This window comes from Phalacrocorax carbo, chromosome 15 (genome assembly GCF_963921805.1).
Source record: "Phalacrocorax carbo chromosome 15, bPhaCar2.1, whole genome shotgun sequence".
NCBI lineage: Eukaryota > Metazoa > Chordata > Aves > Suliformes > Phalacrocoracidae > Phalacrocorax > Phalacrocorax carbo.
Genome location: NC_087527.1, coordinates 4,800,790 through 4,813,609, shown reverse-complemented (window position 1 = coordinate 4,813,609; position 12,820 = coordinate 4,800,790). Strand labels below are relative to the sequence as shown.

Genomic DNA, 12,820 nt, shown 5'->3' with positions numbered 1-12,820 from the left:
CTGGGGTGCCCTGTGCAGCTCCCATTAATGCAGGGGCAGCTGGCAGACACCCGTGCACAGCCCAGGGCAGGATTTAACCCTTGGGCTCTTCAGCATTAGCTGTTACGCACCATTAGCAGACATCTGCTCAACACCACAGACATCCCAGCAACAGAGAGCTAGTAATTGCAAAGAAGGATCTCCCCACAGCCCTCCAACTGTTTTTTCTTGGGTGTTTGCACGCAAAGATTGCAGATCTGCTCTCCACAGAGCAGCACGCAAGGCTCAGGTGTTGCTGCTGCAGGGACCGAGCAGCCCCTGAATTTCCAACAGCCACTGTGTGCTTTAGTGCAGGATGCAAGTAAAACAGGGAGCAGCCCCCTGTCTCAGCACAAATCACCCTAAATCTCAGCCACTGTGGCTGCAAAAGCTTTTTGAAACGCAGCTGCCGGGAAGCCCTGATGCAGCACCGGCACCACGGGGGTCTGTCCTCACTGACAGGGACCCCATGGAGGACACCAAGAGCTGGGAGACTCCCAGGGGACCCCCAATCCCAGCGGTTTGTCTCTTGTCAGGGAAGGATCCAGCCCAGAATGAAGAGGCGGAGGGGCAGCTCAACGTGTCCCTTCCTCACAGAAGGTGAAGGGCGGGAGATGCTCTCCGTGCTGTCACTGCCCAACCACACCTGCAGTGCCCTGGCACCCCCTGTCCATGCTCCAGCCATGCCCAAAGCAGCACCAAGAGCAGTGCTGCAGCACCTCAACCCGCTGGGGCAGCCAAGTAGGACTGGCTGCAGCAGGAGATGGCATGACAAGGACCCAGGGAAGGAGATAAATCCCTTCATGCTGCAACTCTGCTGAGTCCTGACCTCAGACAGGTTTGACTCGCTGCTCTGCACCATGCACTGACGAATCCAGGCTCCCCTCCCCTCCCGTGCCACTGATCCTGCTGCAACCACGCAGCTGGCCTCAGGATTTGGGCTGAACGCACCCACAAGCTGCTCACCCTCACTGTCCCCCCCACCTTCTGTTTCGGGAGAAGCCAGGGGGACAAAGAGCCAGGGAACCACCCACCTCACCCCAAGCTGCCCCCTCAAACAGGAGCTGGGAGCGCCCTCAGGGGGAGCCCAGACCTTCTGCTTCACCACTCGTGTGCATCACCACTTCCCACCCCCACTGGTGGGTTGCATCGCAGTGACACATCTTGCCCACCGCCCGGGATAAAGGTGGGCAGCGTCTTCAGCAGCAGCAGCAATCCTCCCTCAGCAGGTGGCCGAGGAGCAAAGGGATGGTCCCCACAGGTAACCTCACAAGCAGCTGCCTCCAGCCAGTTCTGGCACAGATTAAAGTGAGGACAGGGGACATGGACCCAGTCGAAATTCCAGCATCCTGGGTCATCACTCATTCATTTCATTAATCCCCCCATTCAAAGGTGCAAACAATTGCAGTTGCCAAGCAGGAACAATGCCTTGAAATCCAGCTTATAAAACCCTTACAGAGCAGCGGCTAAATTTAGTTACACTGAATCTGATCTGTGTTGTAAGCAAGACACAGCCACAAATCCATGTTACGCTGGTGCAGGGACACAGGCCATCCTCGCAAAGGTCAGCAGGCAAGAGGCTCCTTGGTGGAAGTACTGGAAAGGAGAGCACAGCTGCCGGTTTGCAGAATGAAAGCAGAAGAAAAGCAATTTCCCAGTAACCTGTATGGCCAGGGTGTCAAGGCTAAGTGCATCTAAGAATATAGCCTTCATATAAATATCCCCATCATGATGAGCAGAGCTTACCCACCCCACCGCCTCCTTGCAGCACAGGGTGCAACCATATCACACCCCATATGCCCACTCCCCCTCAAGCCATCGCCACCGCAATGCAACTGCTGCATTATAGCAGTGCCTGGATGCACGCGGGGTTCGGGCAGCACCAATGTTTGCTCTGGTCCCACACAACGGGGCTGCTCCTACCCCCAGCACAGGCAGGCAGGGACGGGGCATGGCAGCACTGTACATGCAGGGGGTTTCAGGGAGCCACCCACTAACACCACGGAGTGGGGACCGTCACAAAGGCAGCCGCCTGCTTTCCTTGTCTCTCAGAGAAAAAACTGATTTCTCCATCCTACCCTGCCTGCACGAACTGTCTGTGCTGCCCTCCTCAAAGGTCTTCCCATGACCAGCCCTCCAGCAAGCAAGAGGAGAGGGACCAGCAGAGGATGCTCTGCCCATCCCCACACCCCACCAGGAGACTGGTTTTAATCCTGACACCCCCCAGCTGCTGACTTCCTGCATACAGAGGAGATGGCAGGGCACAAGAGGTGGTACAACATGTCCCGGCTTTTGCTGGACAGAATCCTGAAGTCCACCCGCCAGCGTTGCAGCCCAGAGAGCACACTGTTTCTTGGCATCATCGCAGCACGGAGTTCGGTTGGAGAGCAGTGGCCAAGATGCTCTCCCGCTCCGTAAGCAAGCTTGTTTGAAATAATTAAGAAAGTGGTGAGGCTAAGAGGCAGGGCTGCTTCATCACCCCTGAATGTCCCAGCCAGTGCTTATCCCTTGTCGCCATGTAATTCCAGCAGATCAGCAGCAATGGAAGATAAAAGCAAGCTTCATTCATCTGCAGTACGGGCGCAAGGTCTCAGGGAAGTCCAGTGTAACTTGTGACCAGGTGGCAGGAGGAATGGAGGTGGCTCCTCCTCTCCATGGCTGGAACAAGTTGTTGTAGCAGGTCCTAATCCAGCATTGGATGGTGGGGCTGGAAATCACTGTAAAGACACAGAGGCACAGCCAAAATGGCCAAAAGAGTGGGGTTTTGTGGAAAGGCAACACTGAGGCTCCTGCAAATTCCTGTGGAGGAAGAGGCAAGGTGCCATCAAGACCCTGCCAGGGAGCAGGAGGCGAGACATGGTGCTGCCAGCTCCACAGTCTGCAGCCACTGCCGTGATCGGCACATTTAGCACCTTTCATACATTTGTCACAGCAAATATACCAGATTTCACAGCCTGTTGCAGGCTAATAGGAATGTCATTAAAGGCCCACAGAATATTTATGCGGCTGAAAACGATCACCCGAGGTCAGCTGCGTCCTGCCAAGGTGGTAGTGTCACACGCCCACAGGCATCTCTGCAGAGTGGCAGTGCTTCTGGTTCCCCAATGGAAGCAAACAGTCAATATCAGACACAAAGAACACGGAGCCGAAGTTAATTAGCTTGAAAGCGTAAACAAACACATCAGGCTGCACATATTTCTGCCCCAAAGTCTGAACCATGGGGGATGACAATCTCTCGGGGAAGTCCTAGCAAGGCTGAGCATTTCACCACCTCCAATGCAATGCTAATGGATGCAGAGGGAATGCACTCAAACCTGCAGTCCCACCTGTCCAGAGCATCCCAGAGGAACAGCCCTGCGAATTTAACCTTTGGGGAGGAAATAAACCTACTGGGGAAGTACTCACTGCTCTGGGAGCGGCATCTCCTGTTCCTCAAGCAGACCCTTCCTCTGCCTGCACGGGACAAGGGCCACTTCATCACCCAGGAGTGACACAAGAGAAGGCAACTACCAGATGCGTTCAATCATCTCTTTTTCAATGGTGAATTATACAGCAAGAGACATCACTTCATTCATCAGGGGAAAGAGTGCCTTGCTGTTTTGAATGCGCCTAGTGCCTCAGAGATAAGTGCTCCCTTCCTTCCTGGAGTCATCAAAGCCCTGGGACACATCTGTGCTGCTGCTTACTGCAAAATACCCGCCCAAGGGAAGGGCGGTTTCTGATTCTCTTTTTAGCTCTGAACACATTCACACCGTGTCAGCGCTCCAGGCGCATGGCACAGCATAAAAATGAGCCGTGTGGATGCAGAACAGTGAGATGTGCAGAGCATTTGCCCCACAAGAGGTTTAATTTGTCCTTCCCTGCCCCACCCCCCCAAAATAATCTGAGCAGAAAGCAAAAGGGAAGATACAAGGATGGAGCCACCGTGAATCCCAAATCAACTCACACACACAGTTGGATTGCAACGAGACATGGTTTTGAGTGTGATCATCTGCCACGACAGCAATGGCACCCACAGTCGTGCCAGTCGCCCAAGGCCGGGCTGGCTGGACACCACCAGAAGCAGCAGCACAGGGAAACATCCAGATCAGCACAGACTGCTTAAATAACAGCCAATCTGCCGCAAATCCTTGGAGCGACCCTCAGCCAGCTCACGAGCACCCCAGCTGTCTGAAGCAGGACGCAGGCATGCCGAGAGTTACTTCTCCCTGGGGCAGGGCTGGTGGCAAGAGAAGAGTGTGAAAGTAGGCGCTGGGCTGAGCCTTGCCAGGTGATGAAAAAATAAGGTGGTATTGCATAAAAACCTGTGAGGATGGAGGTGTGAGTTCGATGCCAAAAATCACCCCACTCCCAACTGCTTTTCTTTCCATACTTCAAGTGTTACACTGGAAGGAGCTTTACATCCAGGCTAAACGGGTGCTAGAGAAATACATGGACATGGCAAAAGCTCATTAGTGCCCCAATGGGAGTGGGAAGACACCAGAGCAGAGCAGGCGCCAGCCCACCTCTTGCTAACCTGCAGCATGCTCTGCATACTACCAACATCAGCATCTCAGCAAGACCCCCAACGCCCACCCAAGGTGCTCCCAAAACTGCTGATGGTCCTGTTCCAGGTGGCACCTTATGCCCCAGCAGTGCCTGTTTCTCTCTGGGGACTGTGGATTCCCTGAGAGTCAGATACGTCCAGGATGGAGATACGTACATTGGGTGGGAGTCAGATCTGGTCTCATGGTTGTGTCTCTGGAAGCTTTATTACCTTATTGTGTTATTTTGGGCATCTACCTAAATGCCACAGAGACACCAGTGTTCCTCGCCATGAGGCAGGCTCAGCACTGCTTAACCAACCAAACACACCTTGCCCAGGCTGTAGCTCCTCAAAGAGGGCTCACACCCCAGGTCCAAAGCAGCAGAGGCAGTCCAGGGCCAGCGCTGGCACAATGGCCAGACTCTGCCTGCAGCAAGCGCCACTAGGGACGTGTAATCCACCCCATGCAAAGCAAGGATTAGTGTGAAACAGTGGCAAATCCACCAGCCCGGCTGTGTTAACAGGCTCTAATCCGGTACCCACGCAGCCTTTATGTAGGCTACTGAATCCAGTAATCATCGCATACTTGGCACGGTAAGAGAAAATTTTCGTCGTGGCTCTGAGAAACTGAGTAAGCCAATGCTGCTATGGGTTATGGACCAAAGCGATGCCACCCATAAGGTGTGGCCCAGGAAAGATGCAGGGTTTGGTTTCCAAAGCATCGCTCTATGGTAGAAAAATAACTAAAGCATCTGCTGGATGCTTTGGAGTGCCAGCAGTACCGCCCCTTCCACCCCAAACCTTGCCGAGCAGCGCACGGCAGCCTCCACCGGCCATGCCGGAGGGTTTGTCAGGGCAGGGCAGTGTGCCAAGGAAACGCCAGGACCAATACAGAAGATGCACTGGGAGCTCAGACTTCGTGCTGGGACCTCCTGCTGCAGAGTGGCCAGCTCAGAATCACGCCCTTGCAGGGTTTCGCTGCTCTCCTTCAGCAACGCTCCTGTCTTCGGTTTTCCCTTTTGATTCTCTTACCCACCCAGTCAGCAGCGGGGCCTCTCCACTGCCACATGTACCAAAAATCACATCCCTAGGAAGCTCCCAGCATAGGGTCTCCCCCCTCGGGGAGGTTATCTCTAGGCGGCTGCTGCAGTTTCTTTCTTCTTTGCTTGCCAAAACCATGAAAAAACATGGCAGGAGCGTGGGGACCCTCGCAGGAGTCAGCCAAGCAGAAGAGCCAACACTGCGAGAGCGACTGGTCTCTACTTTTAGCACACCTGGAGGCCTGATCCTGGCTCTGGTGTGCTCAGAGAGCTCTGTCCTGCAAACAGCTCTCACAAAGAGAGATTTAATGAGGCTCTCGCTGGCTGCTTCTTTTCTCATCTGCCTGATGGAGCAAACTCCAGGCTGGAAGAGCATCCGTCCCCAACCACATGGCAGGCGGCTGCAGTGACAGCGAGCAGCTGGCATTGCCCATGGGCAGCTCTGACCCTGGGATCTGGAGGGAGCTGCTTTGGTTTGTACCTCAGTTTCAGCCTCGTGTGATGCCTTTGTAAACCGCTCTACTGTACAAACGGTGCTGCAGGAACAGTGGTTGCTGCTAGCAGCTCATCTGGCAGCAGCACCCCTCTGTCCCGTTCATCTCCCAGTGCCATAACTTCTCGGGTAAACCCACAGAGAGCAGCGCTGCCATTTCAGCGTCTTCTCCTTTGACAGACGCTGGAGGAAGGTGCCAGAGAAGCATCTCGGTGCGTCAGCCCAGGCAAGAGGGAAATACAACCCTTGTGATACCACAGAAGCAGAGCCCCAGAAGGGATTAACCCAGTGATGCACTGCTATTTGCCCTCCCCATGTCCCCATCCTGCCCCAAGGTGCCAATAACCACCAGGCACAGACCCATGGCAGCTGCCTGTGTGTTGCAGGCAGCTGCCAGAGGATCATACAAGGTATGGGCAGGGCTCACCTGGCTACAGCGCAGCATTTCACATCAGAGGCAATGCCTGGCCGGGCTGTCTCACGGTTCGGCAGAGCTGCTGATTAACATCGGGCATTGCTGACAGCGCAACCCCCGTCTCCAACATGCTAAACCCACCGATGTGCAGCCCCACTAATCCAGCAGCCGCCCGGGCAGAAATGCTCAAAACTCTCCTCTGAAGCTGCAGTAGAAAAGTTATTGCTCTGAGCCAAAAAAAAACCAGGAGGGCAGAACTGTGAGGGGCATCCTCAGGCAGTGGTGACAGACATGCCCCTCACCTTCTCACATGAGGCTCCAAGAGGAGCCCCAGGAGTCTGAAGCCTCCTGGGGGTCAGATGAACACAATGAGGTGGAGCAGGTGAAGAAGAGGTGCCCCAAGGCTCGGTGAGGACAAAGCAAGTTGTCTGCAGGAGCACCAGCCGAAAGCCCTGGCCCGCACGGAGGCCCCGCAGACACGCACGCAGTCTGAGCACCCACATACGTGATAGATACAGTCTGGCTGGAAGGACTCAGCAACCATGTGCAATGATGATGATGATGAGGGAAGCTGGAGGAAGGCACTGCCTGTCTTTACAGATCTGATGAGAGATACCCTCACACCTCTAATTTAAAAAAAGCAATAAAGGATGCTCCAGAGAAAGTTGCAGCATCTCCGAATGCAGGGGCCAAGTTCCGCATCCCTGACCCCCTGGACCCCAGCCCCGCTCTGCCAGCCGTGCAGGCAGGCACTGACCCCAGGGTGACACCCTCCATCACCTCCCCTGGCTGACAGCAAAGCACCCACCAGTCATTTATTCAGCAGCATCGTGCATCCACAGCGAAAAAGCCCAGGACACGTGAACCTCTCGCCGCAGCTTTCTCGTCCGATGAGGATTAGGGTTGGGTTAAAGACTTAATCCCAAGGCCGGGGGTTTTCTGGGTCGGTGACATGGTTTCAATGCACTGATTAGTGCACGTGCCATTAGTGAAGCACAGGTAATTAACACAGGCCATGTTATGGCACAAGCATGCAAAAATGGGCTCCACCTCTGCGATCACCATTGCAATAGTCACAGGGAAGAGAAACCCTGCCCTGCTGCAGGGTTTGCTCTGATTTTAAGCAGCAGAGCATCTGCTTGGGGCCACTGAGGGTAGCTGGGGGCAATTCCCTACCGCTAACAAAGCGAATCCAGGGGTTGAAGCCGGCACTTGCTTGCTGCAGTGCCTGAGTTAACCCCTGCAGTATAAGGATGCACGGTATGGAGGGCTCCTCCAGCCCCACTGGCTGTACCAGGGTGAACTGGGAGCAGCCCAGCAGGCTGCTATTCCCTCCCTGCTCAGCATCTCTGCCCTGGCTACCGAGGGCACTGTGCAGGCAGGTCAGGTCCATCGTCCTGCCAGTATCATAATGGGTTCAGGGACCCCGAGGGTCAGCATCGCACACGCACCCAAGCCAGCAGCCAGCTCTGCACTGGGACCCAGCCAGGTTTGCACTGGCAGCATCATCCCTACCATGCAGTCACCCTGGCGTCTGAGGCCTGGGGAGGAGATCCTGGGAACTCTGTTTCCTACCAGCTTTAAGCAGTTTTGCAAGCAAACACAGACACATACGGCTGTTAACCTATCACTAAAATAAACCATTAGAAATTACACACCGGACTGGAGGCTGCTCTGGTGAGCCTGACTCTGCTCAGAGCATGTACTCAACATCAGTCCAGTTTAATATGGAAACAATTTTAGGAGTATGGATTAATCACAGCAACATCCCCACAGGGGCAGAGGAGACTCAGCACTTCATGAAAACAGCAATGAAGTTGGGACATGGGAAGGCAGAGGAGCAGCTCTAGAGAAGCACGTCTTTCGCCCAGGTACCTTGCTCCAGCGCAGGCACTCAGGAGTCTCAATAAACCGATTGAGCAGCTCTAACCCCCCAGCTCCAGCACTCAGACCACCTTCCACAAACCCACCCACAGTGCCCACCCAATGGATGCTTCCACCAGGCAGATGCCACTCAAAGTCTCCAGGAGCCGAGCATGGCTGTAGGGAGAGCTCGGCTGCTCCTTGAGCCATCAGCACGTGGCACGGCGCCACACCAAACTACTTCTAAGCCAGAGCACAACCCCAGAGCTCTGCAGGGAGAAATGCTGCCGGGACTGGAGGATGCAGCCTCTAGGATGTTGCTGGGCATCCTAGAGAAGCTTAAATGAACAGCCCACAGCCACCTTCCCCAGGGGAGAAGCAGCACATATTGTTATCGATCTCACTTATGGTTCAAGCACTGTTTCACATACTTAAAAACCCTCCTTGCAGGTTCAGAGGGTCGAAGGACGCTCTGCTGACATCTTGGGGTGCTGGTACTCCAGACTGGTCCATTCCCACGGGAAAGGCAAACCTGGGTGGGGAAGTCAGTCAGCCTCAAAGCAGATGCTGGCATCCCCTGGATGATGGGCTCGGTTGGCCACCGGCATGGTGGCCTCTCCTAAGGGCAGGCATGGAGTCCTTGGGTCCCTGGGACCACCTGCTGCACACCAGCCCATGCAGGGCTCCGCCTCATGAAACTTTGCTGACTTAGCATCTCCCGCCCGATACCACACCCCTGCCCCGGCTGCCTCTTACACCCCTCCTTGCCCGGGCTGCTCTGGCTTGGCAGAGCCTTCCTCCACCTCTGCCCCTCGTAAACCTCAAGGGAAAATGCAAGATAACCCAGGAGTGACACACAGCCAAGCCCAAGCCCTGCTGCTCTCCAAGCTCACATCCCTTAAGGAAACACAAAGCAAGCCAGAAGAAGAGTGCAGCTATTGCACACTCACACACAGTTCGGCCGCCTCCAAGCTTTTCTGTAGCAAACCCCATTCCCATTAAAAACCTATTTCCAGCACCACCCATAGCCCTGTAAGTTCTTCCTGACGCCCAAACTGGCTTCCTCAGCATGTCCGCACAGCCCTGCTGTCTGCTGCCGAATTACAAGATGGGAGCTTTCACTGCTCCTTGGATGTGTCTACACAATTCAGCATAGGGCTTTTCATCTCTGTTCCTCTAATTAGCCCTTTAATTTGTTGCTTCTTATTTTTACGTACCTCCCACTCCTCCCCCACGGCAGATTGCAACTTGCTTTTCTGCGTCTCCTCCTCGTTGTCACAGCCCTGCTGACATGGGGCGTCTTGGTCCCAGCAAGGCTAAACTCTGCTGTGAGTCCCACCCGGCGTGGCGTTATGTGAGATTTCCAAGTACAGATGGAAGCAGAGCAAACAGGTGGCTCGTAGAGGTCTGGGCTTAAATTTAAGCCCTGCAACAGTCAATCCCTCCGTGTTTCAGATCCTCACCTGTAACGCGAAGGTCCACACGTCCTGCTCTGCCTCTGCCCAAACCTTCCTCTGTCATCCCGAGCATCACTCGCGCAGCAGCAGCCTGAGCCACTTTCTCCTCCCAGTCTCCAGAGAAGCACCCGGAGTCAGACAAGGCAGGCACCCAGAGCACGCAGTGAGAAGGTCACCTTCGCAGTGAAGCTCTTTCATTTACATACATATTTATTTATTTCTACTTGCTTGCTGCTGCTCCCTGCTGCTCTGGGGACATTTACATAATCGGATCACAGGCAGCTCGACAGAAACAGCAAGCGCTGGCCCCGGAGCATCCATCCCTTCCTGCTGCAGGCAGCAAAGCCCAGACCTGCCCTGTCCCTTGCCCAGTGGCTGGTGCACGCTGGCCGCACAGGTCCCAGCCAGGAGCAGGACCCAAACGCAGAGCCCGGGGCTGCTTGGGAAGAGGGCAGGGGCAGAGACGGCTCCCGAGGGTTTGTCGTAACCAATGGCTCAATGGGTCTGAACCCGCCTAAACTGCTCGGGTGGTGGGGGGAAGGGGTAGGGGAGCAACTGAAAAAGAAGCAAACGCAGCACGATCTCCGCAACAAGCGGGCAGTGTTGCAAGCACTGTGCCCAGCCAGCCACGGCATGGATGTAAGCCACAGCATCTCCTGCAAAAGCCAATCTCTGCTGTGCAGGCAGGCTCCTGGGCAGGATTTGGCCGTGCCGGCTGGCAGCGGACCGGCAAGGTTTGGTGCTGGGGCCGGGGCAGAAGGCGGATGGGGAGCACCCATATGCCGGCACCAGCCCACTGCTTCTGGCTGGCACCTCTCCGGGCAACAGCTGACAGGTGAGGGATGTTTAAGTTCTCCTGTGCGGAACTACCGGCCCGTCAAAATGTGCTCCCATAGGATGTGTGGCCCTGAGAAGCCCACGGGGATTGAGGTGGGCAGGAGGAGGGTGTATTTTCACCTCTTCTGCCAGGACATGGCTTGACTCCATGTGCTTCCCTGTAGCGAAGTTTCATATTTCAGTACAGAAACACGCAGAACCTTTGCACTGCACAGAGCCACCCCCGACCCGTGAGACACATCCTGGGCAGGGTCGGCGCAGCACCTCGCAGAAGGCATCACCCCATGCTAAAAAGATAAATCAATGCACAAAAAGGGATCCATGCAGGAAAAGGCGACAGCATAGCTGGGAGCACCAGCCCCCAGTGATGGGGTGGTCAGGCTGTTGGTACCCCTCCCTCCTGGCCCCCATGACCGTGCCCTGCTCCCCCTCCTCTTGCCTTTCTAATCCATTCCCCCCCAAAGTACCATTGTTTTGTGGGGATCAGTATCCCCCTGCCCGCAGCTCCATCACCTGCCCCCGGAACAACGGGCTCATCAGGAAGCTGGGAGAGCTGCAACTACCACCCCACCCTGCTTCTTCCACGTTACAGCCTTTCTGCTTTGGACATATCCTCAAGACACGCAGCCACAAGCTGAAGTACAAAAGGATGCTGTTAAAAATGGATCCCTGTCATCCACCTGAAAACACGTGCCTCGCTCCCTCCCTGGCCCCTCTTAACTGCTCAGTGTTTTGGACAAACCACGTTTCTACCAGTTTTTCCCTGCACAAGAGTTTTTGTGCTATTTCCCACCGTCCAGCCAGCCTTGCTCAAGCTTCTATCACGTCACAACCATCACGGCCTCCTCCTCTCTAGGTTGGACACAGTAAATATTCCTCTGCTCATCCCTTCCCAAAAGGCTGCTGGAGAAATCCTCTCCCCAGCAATTCCCTGCCTGCATCCCGTTGCCCGTCTGCCTTGTAACAGCAAAATCCCACCGCTCCCGGCAGTGCCGAGGGTTCCGCCGTCACCTCACGCTGCTCACGCCGTGCTGCCAACCCTGCTCCAAAAACTTCAACAAACTCTCCGCGGGGAGAGCACTGCACAGGCTCCCCCAGAGCTGCTCCAAAATGCAAGATGCAATCTCAGGAAGCCCTTTCACCCCGTGGTTACGAAATCCTGCGAGCAGGGATGGGGAGGATGCTGTGACCGTGGGGCTCCTGAGTGCCCTCCAGCTCCCACCATGGATTATTATTTCTTAAAAGCCCACATAAACCAACACACAATCTCCTTTTGCTCAGGGCTGGGACAGCACAGCGACAGTGCTGTTCCATTCACAATTCCCTGAGCTCTGCTATCATACATTATTCCAAGCCTATTAGGCTTTTGGGTTGGTTTGGGCTTTGGTGATTTTTTTTTTGCTTTAAATATTTTATTTGGTTTTATTCTCTCTTCCCCTCCCCAAAGCTCCCCCCAGAAAATCAGCCTCCCCAGGAAGGGCTGTCTCACTGCGATTGAAGCAGATCTACACCCCAAACAGATGCTGTCCAAAAAACAAGCAGAAAGCACTGTCACGCTGCACAAGGCAGGGAGCAGTGCCGGTGTGTGCACATGCTTCCTGACCTCCAGTCAACCAGTCTGGGAGAGCACAGCTGGCAAGAGATAGCTCTTGGACCTGGAGGGGGTTAAATTCCCCAGTCATGTAAAACAAGGGCAGCTTCATGGAAGTCAGTGAGGATGTGAGCGACACGGGGACGTGGGTCTGAACCTGCAGCAGGCAACAAGCACTGAACCACTGTGCCAGCCAGAAAGGCACCCCCAGGAATGGCTGAAAACCCCTCTGCACCCCAAGCCTCTGCTTTACCCAGCTTTACATCCAAAATACCCTGTTTTGGAGCAGTCTCCCCAGAAAGCTCACCGTAAGGATGTAGCAGCCCTGCTTCTCAGGGGGTTACACGCACCCATGCCCGCTCCCCAGGCTGGACCTTCCCAACTCCCATCCCCTCGCTGCGGTGCTGAGCCAGCACCAAGCTGGCACCAAGCTCCTGGCCGTGCCCGAGCCCCGTGCCAACAGACAGGACTTGCATAAAATCGGTGCACGGGGAGAAAACGGGGCCGTGCTGGAGGGAAGAAGGATGACGAAGGAAGAGGAGGGGGAAAACACTTCTCCCTCCGCCTCCTCGCGAACGCGG

General features: G+C 55.1%; 2 protein-coding genes across 4 annotated transcripts in view; both read right to left on the bottom strand.

The window, feature by feature from the left end:
* The window catches only part of SLC35E4 (solute carrier family 35 member E4), a 221,380-nt gene that overhangs the window by 76,575 nt on the left and 131,985 nt on the right, over positions 1–12,820 (bottom strand). The window lies entirely within an intron of this gene.
* Positions 1–12,820, bottom strand: part of OSBP2 (oxysterol binding protein 2) — a 129,852-nt gene that overhangs the window by 24,651 nt on the left and 92,381 nt on the right. The window lies entirely within an intron of this gene.